A 14,598-nucleotide genomic window follows, 5' to 3' on the forward strand; every position below is an offset into this window, starting at 1 on the left:
TTGCCAAGAAAGGTAAAGAACATTTAGCTTGCAAATTAAAAAAATAATTATATATGGCCTTAAACAAGCTTCTAGGCAATGGTATTTAAGGTTTAATGATACCATTATCTCCTTCGGATTTAAGGAAAATGCAATTGACCAGTGCATATGTCTGAAGGTTAGTGGGAGTAAGTTCATTATTTTGGTGCTATATGTGGATGACATTTTGTTAGCTAGTAATGACCTTGGCTTATTGCATGAAAGCAAGAAATATCTTTCCAAGGATTTTAAAATGGTCAATATGGGTGAGGCACACTATGTTATTGGCATAGAGATCTTTAGGGATCAATCTCGAGGATTGCTAGGACTATCTCAGTATATTTATCGTGTTTTGGAGAGATTCAATATGCAGTTTTGTTCAGCCGGTGATGCACCCATCATGAAGGGTGATAAATTAAGGGGAAAATAGTGTCTAAGGAATGACTTGGAAAGAAAACAAATGAAGGATATTCCATATGCATCAGCAGTAGGGAATTTGATGTATACCTATACATGTACCAGGCCAGATATTAGTTTTGCAGTTGGAATGTTGGAAAGATTCCAAAGTAATTCTAGAATGGAACATTGGAAAGCAGTGAAGAAGGTTATGAGATATCTTTAGCGAACAAAGGATTATATGCTCAGCTATAGGAGATCAGAACAGTTAGAAGTGACTGGATACTCAAACTCAGATTTTGTCGGTTGCCTTGATAGTAGAAAATCTATATCAGGTTTTGTTTTTCTACTAGCTAGTGGAGCAATTTCATGGAAGAGTGTGAAGCAGTCCATTATTGCTTTGTCTACTATGGAGGTTGAGTTTGTGGCATGCTTTGAGGCTACAACCCATGCTTTAAGGTTGCGAAATTTCATCTCAAGGCTTGGTGTTGTTGATTCAATTGCCAAGCCGCTGAAGATATATTGTGACAATACCGCAGCAGTTTTCTTTCTAAGAATGAAAAGTACTCCAGTGGTTCTGAACACATGGAAGTAAAGTACTTAGTTGATAGAGAAAGAATCTAGAAATAACAAGTGTTAATTGAAAACTTAAACACCTCTCTTATGATTGTTGATCCATCCACAAATGGATTGCCACCAAAGACATACAAAGAGCATGTTATCAGGCTGGGTCTTTTAAGCAACCCATGATGTGTATGGTTAATCTTGAGTGCTTATTTTTATTTGACACTATTTGCGCAATAATAATTTTGTTTCTATTTTCCTGTTTCTAAAAGTGTGTGTACACATTAAGTTGAATATTGATAAACAAGAAATGTCTTAATAAGACAAATTACAGGGGCCTTTCAGGCAAATAATTACATATCCCGATAATGGACTGGTTAGTGAAGGTTATCGATGGTGTGGTCCATAGAAGGAAATATGACATAAATGTTATATAATCGCTATGACTCACATTGGTAATCTGAAGTAATCATAGTATTATAGTTTCTAATATATCTGAACTTATTAGCTCTTTTTAAAAATTTGTGATGACGTGTCAGTTTTTAGTGTTGAATCCAATGAATCAAATTTTTTTGTAAATTACATATTTTTGGAAAAACTCATGATTGCATCATAATCGGCTTAATGGGCCAAGTGGGAGAATGTTGGATTTATTTTCTGGTGTTTCCCAATAGCCTATATATCTTTTACATGTCTTATTTTATTTGGACTCTACAATTCGATAAAGCCAATATTTTAGATAAAGTTCTGTAATTAGAATTTTAAATATGGGATAATTACTCTTCTAAGATAGGAAGGAAACTTTAATGAATATGAATTCTTCTAATAGAGTTTATCTGACCCTCTTCTCTTCTCTATATAAGGATGGGTGACTCCCCTTTCATATCATAAGTATTTGTTTCATCACTCTAAGTTATATAGTCATCCTAATTAAGAGAGACAGAGAGAAGAAGGTGAACCAATATTAGGAGTATTTTTTCAACTTTTCTAATTTAGTGGCTGACAAAGGTATGTTCGTTTTATTTTTAGTTGTATTGAATTCAACATCATACAAAAATTCAATTCTGTATTATTATTATGGTTACTTGTATGATAATATTTACACACTCTGCTCATCACTTTTCATCTTGATCCTCATCTTCTTCACATGGTTTCTATTGATTCAAGAAGCAAAATCAACTTCAGTGGAGAGACCCACCTACATTGTCCACATGGACAAGTCTCTCATGCCCAAGGCTTTCACTAGCCACCACCACTGGTACTCCACCATTGATTCCTTAAAACCACCAACTCTCACAGACACAACACACACTTCTCAATTCTCTACACCATCATCACCACCCAAGCTTATCTACACTTATGACAACGTGGTTCATGGTATCACTGCACTTCTATCTGAAGCCGAACTAGCCTCTGTGAAAAAGTCACAAGGCTATGTTTTGGCCTACATTGATAGAAAATTCCAACTTCATACCACCCACACCCCCGAATTCCTCTCCCTCAATCCTTTGTCAGGCTTGTGACCCGCTTCGGATTGCAGCGAAGACGTGATTGTCGGTGTTGTTGACTCCGGAGTCGGGCCTGAAAGCTTAAGCTTTAGAGAAGATGGCATGAGGTCGTCCCCAATTCCAGCCAGATGGAAGGGAACGTGCGAGGTAGGACAAGAATTCAATGCCTCCATGTGAAACTCAAAGCTGATCGGAGCTAGATACTTCAACAAAGGTCTAATTGCAGCAGGTGAACCTAATCTTACCATCAGCATGAACTCGGCACAGGACACTGAAGGCTATGGTACTCACGCTGCATTGACAGTTACAGGGAATTACGTAAAAGGTGTAGGATATGCTGAGGGAACAGTGAAAGGGCTTGCACCGCACGCTACAGTGGCTGTTTATAAGGTCTTTTGGGATCCGTATTCTGCCTACTCTTCTGATATTATTGCTGGAATAGACCAAGCAGTTACCGATGGGATCGATATATTGTCACTTTCTTTTGGCTCTCTCTTGGATCTTCCTTCCTATGACACTGCTGGAAAATCTGCTTTTAGCGGCGTTTTTAAAACGCCGCTATAGGTACAACAAACGTCGTTAATTCTTTTTGTGACGTTTAATACCAAACGCCGATGCTGCGGCCGTCGCCATAGCTTTCTGACGTTTAAAAAACGTCGTTATATGACTATAGGCGGCGTTTTTAAAAACGCCGCAAAATGTCCCACTGAAGATACTATGACATCACAATGATTTTAACGACATTTTTAAAACGCCGCCATATCTTTTTAAAAAGCTTACCGTTAGCTTTTAGAGTTTAGGTGGCGTTTTCTGAAACGCCGTGATATCCCCTTTTTTAATTTTTTTTTAATTTTAAATTTAATATGAACGACGACCTATTGATGTAGTAATAAATAAGAAGGCAACCTAAATAATAATATACATATAGACGGTTTTAGAAACACACAAACGAAGATATTTAAACTCAAAGCATTAATCTTTACATGTTTACAAACTCCAAAGGCCTTGTTACATAAAGATTTAAAAAACAAAAAACAAAAAGCAAAAAGTTGGGTCAAGAGGGTCTCATCAGAGAGTAAAATCCATTTTTCTGGTGTAGCCAATTTTCAGGTCAGGTAGTTATCTGCTGTGGGAATCCTGATGATGCTGCAGCAGTTGCAAACAGTTGCGGAGGATTGATGAACGGCCTTTGCTGATTGTTGCTCATTGACAGGGAGAGGTGATTGCCTCCAGTGGTGGCTCCAATTTGACCTCCATTGTTGTTGCTGCTGCTGCTAGGATACTGAACCTACAACCACACGATTAAAACAATTTATTAGCCGGTCTAATTAATTAACCCAGTTATACCCAACACATGAAATGGGTTTCAATACAGACTTGATAGTTTGATGAGGGTGAAAACATGTGAAGCATTGAGTTTTCACTCTCATTGATGAATTGCCCAGGCCTTAGTGAACTCGGAGATTGAATGTGCGTTTGGCTCAGAAGTTGCACTGTCTCAGTCTCATTGTTGTGCAGATTTCTCCATAAAGCAAAGGCATGAAAGAGCCTTTTAGAAGAAATTATAACAAATGTGTTACGTACAAGTTCTAAACATACTTTATTTTATCTCTTTTCATGCTGCAACTTATATTAGTACCTATTACGTCCCACAAAACATTCTATTCAATTTATAGACTTCGCTTTGAGACCAGAACAACAATTATATCCTGCTTAAAATCTATTATATCTTCACTTCTCTCCAATCTTATACAGAACAAGGATCTGATAGGAAATCTATATTGGTATCACAATCAATAGTGCATTGAGCCATTAAATAGTGAAAGCAGAAGTACTGAATAATAAATGTTAAACAAATAAAGCTCCAAAAACAAACAAACAAACAAACAAACAAACAAACAAAAAATAAAAAATTTAAAAAGAGTTGTAAACAAGGTAATATCGCTTTACCGGTACTCCATCATACCGGTTTTTCTACACACTCAAAGCCTAATTTCAAGCTAGAATTATCAAAGCCGCCATTATAGTATCTTGAGTACGGCAATAGTATCTATACCAGATCCCAACAAATTAAGCTGAAATTTTAACAACTAAATACAAAAATTCGCAGTTTCGATTTCAGTAAACAAACCACAAACAAGTGCAAAGAGCAAGAGACATTTCAAGGACGCAAAAACAACCGATTTTAAGCGAGTAAAGCTGTGAAGTGAAAAATAGAACTAACCTTTTCTTGCTGGAGACCGTTCGTCGGAATTAAGCTGTGAAGTTAAAGCCGCTAGAATACCAAACTGGAATTGGAATTGGAAAGTAATTTCACAGCTCAATAAAAGTTAACAACTATCATAAAACCATAAATGTAATTTCATACTTACAGTAAAACTCAATTAACTTATTGTAAAACTCTTCAAAACTATATTTTGAAAACACTATTTCATACTTGAAGTTGTGTTGGCAAAATACGCTTTCCTAATTTCCTCAACTTATTTTTGTTTTTTATTTTATGTTTTTATTCCAATGTTGGTTTCGTAGCAAATATCTCTTTCTTCGACTCATCAAAACAATTATCTACTAACCGCCCAAGGACAGAGTTTTCTTCCTTGTACTTTTGGCTCTTTTCATGGGCAGTCTCCTGAAAACAAAAACCTAAAGTAATTAAGCACCACAGTCAACTAAACACGTACCCAATGCAGAAAACATCAGCAACAGCGTGCAATCCGGTCACCATCATTCTTTCTTCTCCCTCTCCAACAGTGACATTCACTCTGTCAGATATCAAGAAGCAAGACAAAACATAAGAACAATGAAATGTCAATGCACAACATCAACAACTTAAAATTAAGTAGACACTAGGTTGCCAACCTGCCACTAATTTCAAGCATATTTTCATGTAATTTTCCACATAAAGACAAACTCAGAGAAATTTCATCTGAACTATCTTTTGTCCTCTACACAAAGCATAAATTCACCAGCATTTAATCTCAGTCAAAATACCATGGATAATGGTGCTTGTTGGAGCTGAGTTTGCCATAAAAAGCAGGCATTATTCCAAGGTATCTACTAGGAACACCACCAACTCCAGGTTCAGCTGCATCAGTAGTGCTGCTAGAGAGTGCATTAGTTGCACCACCAGTGGTGCTAATTGCAGAAACTAGAGATTTTTCTCTAGAAATACTGGCTTTAAAACTAGCATATTTTCCATGAGATGAATGTATGTGGCACCGTTTTAACAGGGTGATTGTCCTAAGCTATTGATTTGCAAAGATCAACTAAAATGCTCACATGATCCCTGTATATTATATCAGCTCTTTGTTTTACTTATTCCAGCCGCATCCTACTTGGTATCTATCATGATCCCTGTATCCTACTTATGCTACTTCTTTGCTCGTTTTATGGCAACTACCTAACCACCTGGTAACAGGGCCTTGTAGACAGTTCCAAAGCCTCCTTCACCAATAGATGGCTTTTAATACAACATAATGCCCACCACAAAATCCTAATGACTGTCTTCTGTTTGTTTTCTAATTGGACATATGGCCTGCACTGAACAGGCACTAGTTTTTGTTTTTGCTTCCTCATTTTTTGGGGATGGGATGGCTCAGTTTTGAAGATTCAGTTAGGCCAGACCCCAAAAACAAAGACTAGTGTTCTTCTTGAAGGGAAAGATGCTAGCTTTTGCCAGGCTTCCTTCAAATCTCCAAAGCCATTGATAGTGGCCAGTTCATGTAGTCCTTCAGTAGCCACTAAGATTGTTATCTAAAATTTGAAATATTCATATGACAAACAAACTACTGGTCATAGTGTATCAGGTCAGCCCTTCTTCTTCATGACAAATATTATAAATATTAAGGCCAAGTTTGGAAAGACTAAATAAGTGTACTTTTTGACTTTTTTTTATATTATGTGTAGAAAAAGTAGAGAGGAGATGTTGATTGATGTGACCCAAAAAAGATAAAAAGATGAAATAAGTGCACTTTTTTACGGTTAGCCAAACTTGGCCTAATAATTAAAATTATAGACTTTTTCATGAAATTGTAATAATCTTTAAAAGTCACCACTGAAAGGTAATTTGCCCTTCTTTTAACTCCCTTTCAATTGAAATTTAAATAATAAAATCTTATTTTCTTGTAATTTTTTGGAAAAACTTTCTACTAGCCAAAATGCATGTTCAAAAGTTATTTTTCCTTTCATTGACTCTACTTTCATTTTCTTTCACATTCTCATATGTATATTTTTAGTTCTAACCAAACAAAGCCTTAAGCATTGAACCATTGTCATGAAGAAGGGCTAACACAGAAATTCATGGTCAAATTAGAAAATAGAATAAGTTTACAGTTAATAATTTATACCAACAGGAAGAAGCCAATGTGTAATGTCACAAGCAAAGATAAATGAATTTCAGTATAATGGTTCAAATAAATAAAACCACTTTCCTCTTTGTCATTTGACGCACTACTATTAGACCTTGAATCAACATCAAGCCAATCCTCAAGAAGCATAGAATCTACTATGGTAAACAACAGAAAAGGGAGACACAAATCATACCTGAGAAGAAAACCAACACACTCAGTGCAATAGTAACTCGTGCCATTCTTCAGATTTTCTGATTTTAAAACATACCTGAGAAGAAAACCAAACAGATCAAAAAATGACCATATAAAGATTAAAAGAGAAACAAGATATAGAATTAAAGCATCAGGAAAAAGAAATTCAGAAATTGACTAGAAATGCCTCATTTCCATTTCATCAGTAAATTCTTATTGAATGAATCTGTGAGACCTAACTCAAGAACAACAATGCAGCAAAATAGGTAAAATTGGTGTTCTCCTAAAAGAGAGTCGCTAGTACAACCAAATTAACAATGATATGTCAAAAAGATAGAACAAAATAGTTTAAGTAAAAGACTGATTATAAGCAACAGCAATTAAGAAAATTAAACAAAACACAGAAGTATGAGTGAGAAAAAAATATTCATTAACTCAACCATGAAGAAAATAGACAAATAAATTAATGAAGCTAATTCTATTCTAAACTTGACATAGTTACCAACCAATTACATGATATTTCATACTCAATGGAGATCAGTGGTCCTTGCTTTTAAAACACACACATAAATTTAAGCTAATTCTATTCTGAACTTGATTTTCTTCTTCACTTTCTAAAGCTATAATCCAAATATTCCCACTTAAAAGCAACTAATAGGCTGTGGTAAAGAAGAAAAGATCGAGATTCATAAACGCGTAAAGATATTATACAAAACTATTTAACTGGCCTAATATGAAGAAATTGAAAACAGCTAAATTATGGAGTAGAGGTGGAAGAATTATAATTGTCTACCAAGTTGCAGTACCTAAATTTTTTATGATTATGTATACACAATATGATACATGGCTTTATGTAACATTTATACACATTCATACTCAATGCTAAGAAGGTTTTCTGTAACTGAGATTGCCTTCCACTTCCACTTAATGATACTACACTTAATGATCGAAACCACTCAGGAAACCACCTACAAATCCAGCACCATTGCAGTTTCCACACAACATATCCTTTTTCCCCCTGCAAGACAAGTAGTTTAGTTTGCAGAATATGGTTGACACAGTACAAGAAGGCAAGATAAAGTGTCTTCCATGTTTTGACAACAATCTTCATCTAAACGTAGATAATAAACATATGATTTTCTTTAGTGATCTGGTGATATATGAGCATATTAGATACTAATTTGACAGAAATTAAGACTTATACAGTGGGTACCCGCAAAGCCAACATGATTCACCAGCTTTAAATTGTCCGCCAAAATAATCAATAGTATTCACCCCACTACCTTTGCATTGTGAGCATATAACTGCACCTGGCAATTGGACATCAAACTGTCAATTTGCATGAATCAAAATACTCTTTCATTCTCAAATTTACCATCAGAGCATATCAGACTTAGTTATAGGCCAAAAACAGCAGCAGATACACAGCAGATTAGCACGAAATTTTTTATGGGTCACAGATACATAACGAAATTTTTTATGGGTCACAGATACTAAATACTTATTTCGGCATACCCTGATGAAATGAAATTGGTCCAAATTTTTTAGAAAACTTGCCATTTCAAATTTTGCTTCATTGTTAAAGTCAAAAAAAATTATAGAAAGATACAGGAAGGAGAAAGAATAATTACCTCTGAAATTATTCAATAAAACATTTGATTGGGCTAGACGTTGGGTTGTTGTCGAAAATGCGAGACCATACCCAAATTGCCCCTAATCATGATCATTTAATTACTCAATTTTATAGCTATTCTATATCAACTTACTGCTGCTTCACTAGTCGTCTAACAGAGTTGAGACTAGCATATCCTGGAGAAAAACAGCTCTTTCGGCAGCCTGTCTCTTCCTTTTTTCCCGCTCTTCATAACTCAATGATGGATCAAAAATAGTTCCATAAAATAAATGGAAAAAAAAAATGAAGGAGAAGAAAATAATATAGTATCGAAATTAAGCTACAAAAGATTTTGTGAAAAGTAAAAAAGCATCAAACTTCCTCATACAACTTGATTATAAGCTAAACTCAAATCTGAAACAAACACAGATCTGACATTTCAGGCTAAAAAAGATAAGAAAAAATATAGGTCACAATAGCACAAATTAAGAGTGAGAGAATGAGAATGAGAATGACAGTTCTAAAACTTTCATATAGAAGAGAGCAGGTCAGTCAAATCCAAAGTTTGACTTAGAAAAACTTGAGGATTGGTGTAGATCTGCTCTAGCCCAACTAACATGATGATCTGAGGGGAATGAGAAGAATCAACCCTGAGCTAGCATGGATTGGAATCCGAAGAGCTAACGCCCAACTGTAGTAAACAATTATCTAAACATAGGGGTGCAATGACACAAGGAAGAAACTAATAATAAAAGTTTACTCTGCAACATATGGTAGTAATCAAATATTAATGAAGATTAATTAAAAATCAAATCTTAACTTATGGCAAACATCAAGTGACCAAAGTGCAAAGTTTATAAATAGATAATAAAAAAAAAAGCGTGAGAGGCAATTCTGTAATCTATATAAGGTCTAGAAAGCTTTGGGAGATTTTCCGCAAGTCTGAAAAGGCACATAAAAAATATGTGGTACACAACCATGTGCTTACACATACAATTAACATAACATATATGTTTGTACAGACATCAGAACATCTGCAAAATAATATTAGTGTTGGACAAAAACATATCTCATGTTTCCTGACATTGCCTTGAGTTTGAAAAGTTGTAAAGGCATTCGACTGATATCTATGACTTCCAGCTTAATGTTTAAAACAATAGACTTCAAACTCCCAAACCCAATTAAGGCAACTCAAAAGTAGAATCTTGTCAACAAATGTTTCTTGGAAACTAAAATCTTTCTGACTTACAATTTGAGAATCAAATCCATGTCTTGATGTTGATGAGCTCGAGTTTGTGCTTGGAACTTCATATTTAAACAAACATAATTAAGAACCTCTCTCTTCCAGACATATTAAGATACCTGTGTAGTAGAGATGACAAGAACCAACCTCTAAGCAAGCAATTTTGAATTCATGAGGAGCTCTTCTGATGACTGCAAAATTTTGATAGGATAATCTCTCAGTGCACTAAATATATGCAAGATGTACATATTAATGGAAGCTATTTGCAGAGATTGCAAATCATTCCTATTCTTGTTTTCAGATAATGGATCAAACAATATAATTTGCAAAAAACCCAAAATGTGTGGATTGTTACACTTGCATGAAAATAAAGTTGCGGAATTTACAAAAATCAGGCAATTCATGAATGAGTTTCAATAAACAGAGCACTACACCAAGTACCTTCTCGAAACAAGGAAGGAAACAGTCCGTCAGGGGAAATAACAACAGGCCCTTCGGGTAAAGCCTTTCCATCCTGCAAAAGAGAGAAATAGAATCTGTGAGGAAACAGACCGCAGATAGCACCAATCATTTTCGTGACATTGACTCTCCATCTCATCACCTGCTTAAGGTTGAATAGGAATTCTCTAGTGTGATAGGCCTGTGAGATAGCACGTGCGCTTAGCAAAAGTAAATGATACCCATTTTCCTGCAATACGAAAGAACAGAACTGGTTAATGAAAATTTTTATCAATCTTGTCAGTAGAGATGTTTTTCAGAATTGTGATTCCAATTACACAATCAATCAGTAAATAATAGAACAAAAGCACACACGCAAAAACAAGACACAAGATATACGTGGTTTGGCAGAGTGTGCCTACATCTACTGCAGAAATGGAGAACAAATCCACTATACTCAATAAGGATTATAAGAACCTCTCAATGCAGCACAGTTTTCTATAACACTCTCTATGAAACCTTACCCAAAAAAGGCCCCTTACAGTACTCTAGAGTGAATGGTAAATACAAGACAGCTCACAATAAGGGAAGTAGTAAAAGTAATGAGATAAATAAAATGTGCAGAAAATTGTCCATTCTCAAACTCCAGAGACAAAAGTAAGAAATGAGAAATAAAGCAATGCAAAGCCAATAGCGTAAATCACAATGACAAAATGGAGTAAATACATGATTGCATAGATTTTTGGCCCAAAAAAAAAAAGGGTGGCTGCAAATGAAAATATTTATTTGAATTATGGAGTCATGAATTGCAATATGCATCATTACCTTAAACTGAAAAGAATAGATTAAAAATTACAAATAAAAAAACACATAAGAGGGATACATTCGAAGAGACTGCTAACATATCAAATCGCAAACAAAGGGACTGAAATGTAATCAAAACAACATTTAAACAATTGAGATATTTAAGCACAACAAAAAGTAAAGTTGCGATAGAAATGATGATTGACACACAATCTGACCTCACCTCCAACCATAGAAGGAGATTCAAGACTGTAAACCCTAGGAGAAGAATCAGCGGAATGAAGATTTTGACAGAAAGAGAGAGAACTTCGACATCGAAATCGAGATTGTAGACAGTAGTGCTCACCTTAGTAGACGATGCAGATGGTGGTGGTGGTGGTGGTGGTGGTGGAGCTTCGAAATCGAGAGAGAGAGAGAGAGAGAGAGAGAGAGAGAACTTCGAAATCGAAATCGAAATCGAAATCACTGAGCTGAAGAAGGTTGAATCGTATCTTCCAAATCGATATTGAAATCGATTCTGCTCTACGAAATCGAAATCACTCTGAGATTGGATCACCGAACTTTGATATCGAAATCACTTTAAGGGTTTAGAGAGAGTGAGCGAGCGAGATTCATACACTAGTGTTTCTCAGATTTGAGTGAGTGAAAGTGAGAAGAAGGGTTTCTCAGATTAGAATGAGGGTTTGAAGAGGGAGAGAGAGCGCGTGAGAGTGGCATACATTCGAAGGCGTTTCCAAAGGGGTTAAACGGTACCATTTTATTTAATTAAAATGTGGGATGCGTTTTTAAACAGGGTAAACGGTACCTTGTTATTAAATTAAATTGCGACGTTTATAAAACGTCGTTAATATTAGAAAATGTGGCGTTTACAAAAACGCCGTTAAAAAAACACCATTATATCACATATTTCCTGTAGTGTGAGAACCCACTTGCGTTTTGGGGCCACGGAAAAAGTTGTGTTTGTTTCTCATGCAGTTGGAAACAGTGGTCCAATTTTTTTTTCCACAACCAATTTAATTCCATGGGCCACGACGGTTGCTGTAGGAAGCATTGACCGTTCATTCGCCGGAGCGTTGACTTTGGGGAATAAGGTAGTGATCACTGGATTCACAATGTTTCCTACAAGTGCCTTAGTGTACAGAGGTAACTTTTTCTACCAATTAAGTCGCATTTTAGAATCCCGAGGCACTGCTGCTATATTCATATCTGATGATCAATTTTTTGACTACCCATATTTTTTTCAATGGCCTGGTGTTGTGATAAGCCAAAAGACTGGACATGAAGTGATCAAATATGCAAAAACTAGGGATCATCATCCTTAGGTTAGCATGAAGTTCAAACAGACCATACTAGGAAAAAAAACCTTCACCAGTTGTGGATTCATCTTCCTCAAGAGGTCCTTCTCCAACTTATACTAAATCTTGAAGGGAAAAGTTAGGGATCATGAAAATTTTGTCATGAAAATGATCATGAAAAATTTATGATCATTGGATTACTTTGATTAGTGTGTGGTACTTTATTTTAAGTGTAATCCAAGGGTCACAAAACTTTCATGATTATTTTCATGAAAGGTTTTTCATGATACCTAGCATTGTTGAATCTTGAAACCACATTTAATGGCACCTGGGTCACTAGTCTTAGTTCTTTTTTCTTTTTCTTTTTTAATCAACAAAAAGAAACTTTATTGATGAAAAAATATACATTTCATATGAGAATATATCAATAAAGAAGTTGAAGTGCAAAGAGCATCAAAGCGATGCTATCCCAATCCTAACTAGGTTGGCACCAAGGAGAGCGCTTAAACATTTGCTAGCACAACCCCCAAAAGTTGGTGAGAAACCAACACAACACCAAGGAGAATAATAAAAGAAAAAACCACCCAACAACCTAACAGCCAACCCACGACTTACTACAACCTACACTACTGCAAGCTGCAAAATTTGCGCCAACTAGTCTTAGCTCTTAGACACCAACTAAATTTGCAGCCACCATTGGGAATAATATATTTTTGTCCAACGACTACAACATACCCTAAATGGAGCCTGGCAGGCATTCGGTCAGCCATGACGACCACAGCAAACCCACTTGATATTACTAATAACCCTATTTGAGATAGTGGCCTAAATCTTACATTCACTTCACCGTTGACCATGGGTTCAGGTTACATTGATCCAAATCGAGCACTTGATCCGGGTTTGATATATGATACACCTCCACAACACTGTGAATGTGTTGTGCAACATGAATTACACAAAGAGGCAAATTTTCACCATCACGAGGTCTCATCGTTACAATTGCTCGAACCCATTGCCTGACCTAAATTACCCATCGTTTATTTGCAATTTATAGTAACAAATCAAGAACAATAATGGTTCAAACATTTCAGAGGACTCTTACTTGTGTTGGAGATGGTGTGGCAACTTATAATGCTGAGGTGATAGCACCACGAGGATCTAAAGTTACAATCTCACCAAAGTTGTTGACTTTCAATCAGAAGTACGTTCAGAAGAGTTACACTATGAGGATAAAGTTTAAGAGTGATTTGAATGAGACGCCAACATCTGGTTCACTTGTTTGGGTTGAAGTTAATGGAACAGACATGGTGAGGAGCCCAATTGTTTTGCATGCAGAGGTAACTATTTATATTTAAGTTCCAACTTTTAAATAAAAATAATGTTGGGAGAATATTTGTTCCATGTTAGTGGGCTACAAAGAAAAAATATGTAATACATCTTTTAGTTTGAAATATGTGTACACTATTTAATCCAACAACCTTTTGAGTGGACTCAAAAGTCCTACATGTTTTTCCCCCTCTCTCTGTGTCTACGTTATTTTTCTCATTCTTTACGTTTTCCTCTTTTTTTTTCCCGTGTTTTCTTCTCATTCTCTTTGTCATGTCCGACAGCCGGTGATCACACATTCCTTATTCTCTTTCTAATATATAAATATTCTTTCTATATCTATTCTTTCATTTGATTTCTCAATTTTTTTACATTTTCTCTGTTACACACGTCTATTTTTCTGTTTTAATGAAGAAAATTTCAAGTTCTAAATAAGTTATTTTTAAGTTTTAGTTACAGGCGGTGAAAACTGTAAAGTTTTACAATTTCAGCTTTTTTGGTGCTAAAATGAATCATGCTTTAAAATTGTAAAATTTTGCAGTTTCATATCATTCTTTAAAACTATAGAAATTTACAGTTTCATAACATGTTTTCCAGCTTAGTAGAATAATGCTTTGAAACTGTAACATTTTAAAGTTTCAAAGCTTACTTTTCAGTCTGATCAATATTACAGATTATTTTCTTAAACTCTACAAAAATTGAAAAATAATATATACTTTTTCTCATTGTTGTTTGTTGTTGTTATGTTTTTTTAACTATAATTTCTCCATTTATTCCTTTTCTTTTTTTTTTCTTTCCCGGCAATATTCTGAATATTCTAGTGAGTCTCCGATGATGTTCTTAACATTTTCCA

At 35.3% G+C, this 14,598-nt stretch overlaps 3 long non-coding RNA genes and 1 pseudogene across 3 annotated transcripts; 1 reads left to right on the forward strand and 3 right to left on the reverse strand.

Moving 5' to 3' along the window:
* Nucleotides 1-655: 655 nt before the first annotated feature.
* LOC145822176 (subtilisin-like protease SBT3 pseudogene) lies at nucleotides 656-13,774 on the forward strand (annotated as a pseudogene).
* Nucleotides 3,442-7,197, reverse strand: LOC145823051 (uncharacterized). The gene is made up of 4 exons (XR_014365140.1): nucleotides 7,029-7,197; nucleotides 5,168-5,248; nucleotides 4,711-4,774; nucleotides 3,442-3,774 (listed from the first exon to the last, which is right to left on the reverse strand). It is a non-coding gene; the product is annotated as an uncharacterized LOC145823051 (long non-coding RNA).
* On the reverse strand, nucleotides 7,693-8,386 carry LOC145823053 (uncharacterized). The gene is made up of 2 exons (XR_014365142.1): nucleotides 8,241-8,386; nucleotides 7,693-8,045 (listed from the first exon to the last, which is right to left on the reverse strand). It is a non-coding gene; the product is annotated as an uncharacterized LOC145823053 (long non-coding RNA).
* LOC145823052 (uncharacterized) lies at nucleotides 9,525-11,709 on the reverse strand. The gene is made up of 4 exons (XR_014365141.1): nucleotides 11,471-11,709; nucleotides 10,484-10,570; nucleotides 10,324-10,396; nucleotides 9,525-10,073 (listed from the first exon to the last, which is right to left on the reverse strand). It is a non-coding gene; the product is annotated as an uncharacterized LOC145823052 (long non-coding RNA).
* Nucleotides 13,775-14,598: the final 824 nt, after the last annotated feature.

The sequence above is a fragment of the Camellia sinensis genome, chromosome 3 (genome assembly GCF_055761805.1).
Source record: "Camellia sinensis isolate YWXY chromosome 3, ASM5576180v1, whole genome shotgun sequence".
NCBI classification, from domain to species: domain Eukaryota; kingdom Viridiplantae; phylum Streptophyta; class Magnoliopsida; order Ericales; family Theaceae; genus Camellia; species Camellia sinensis.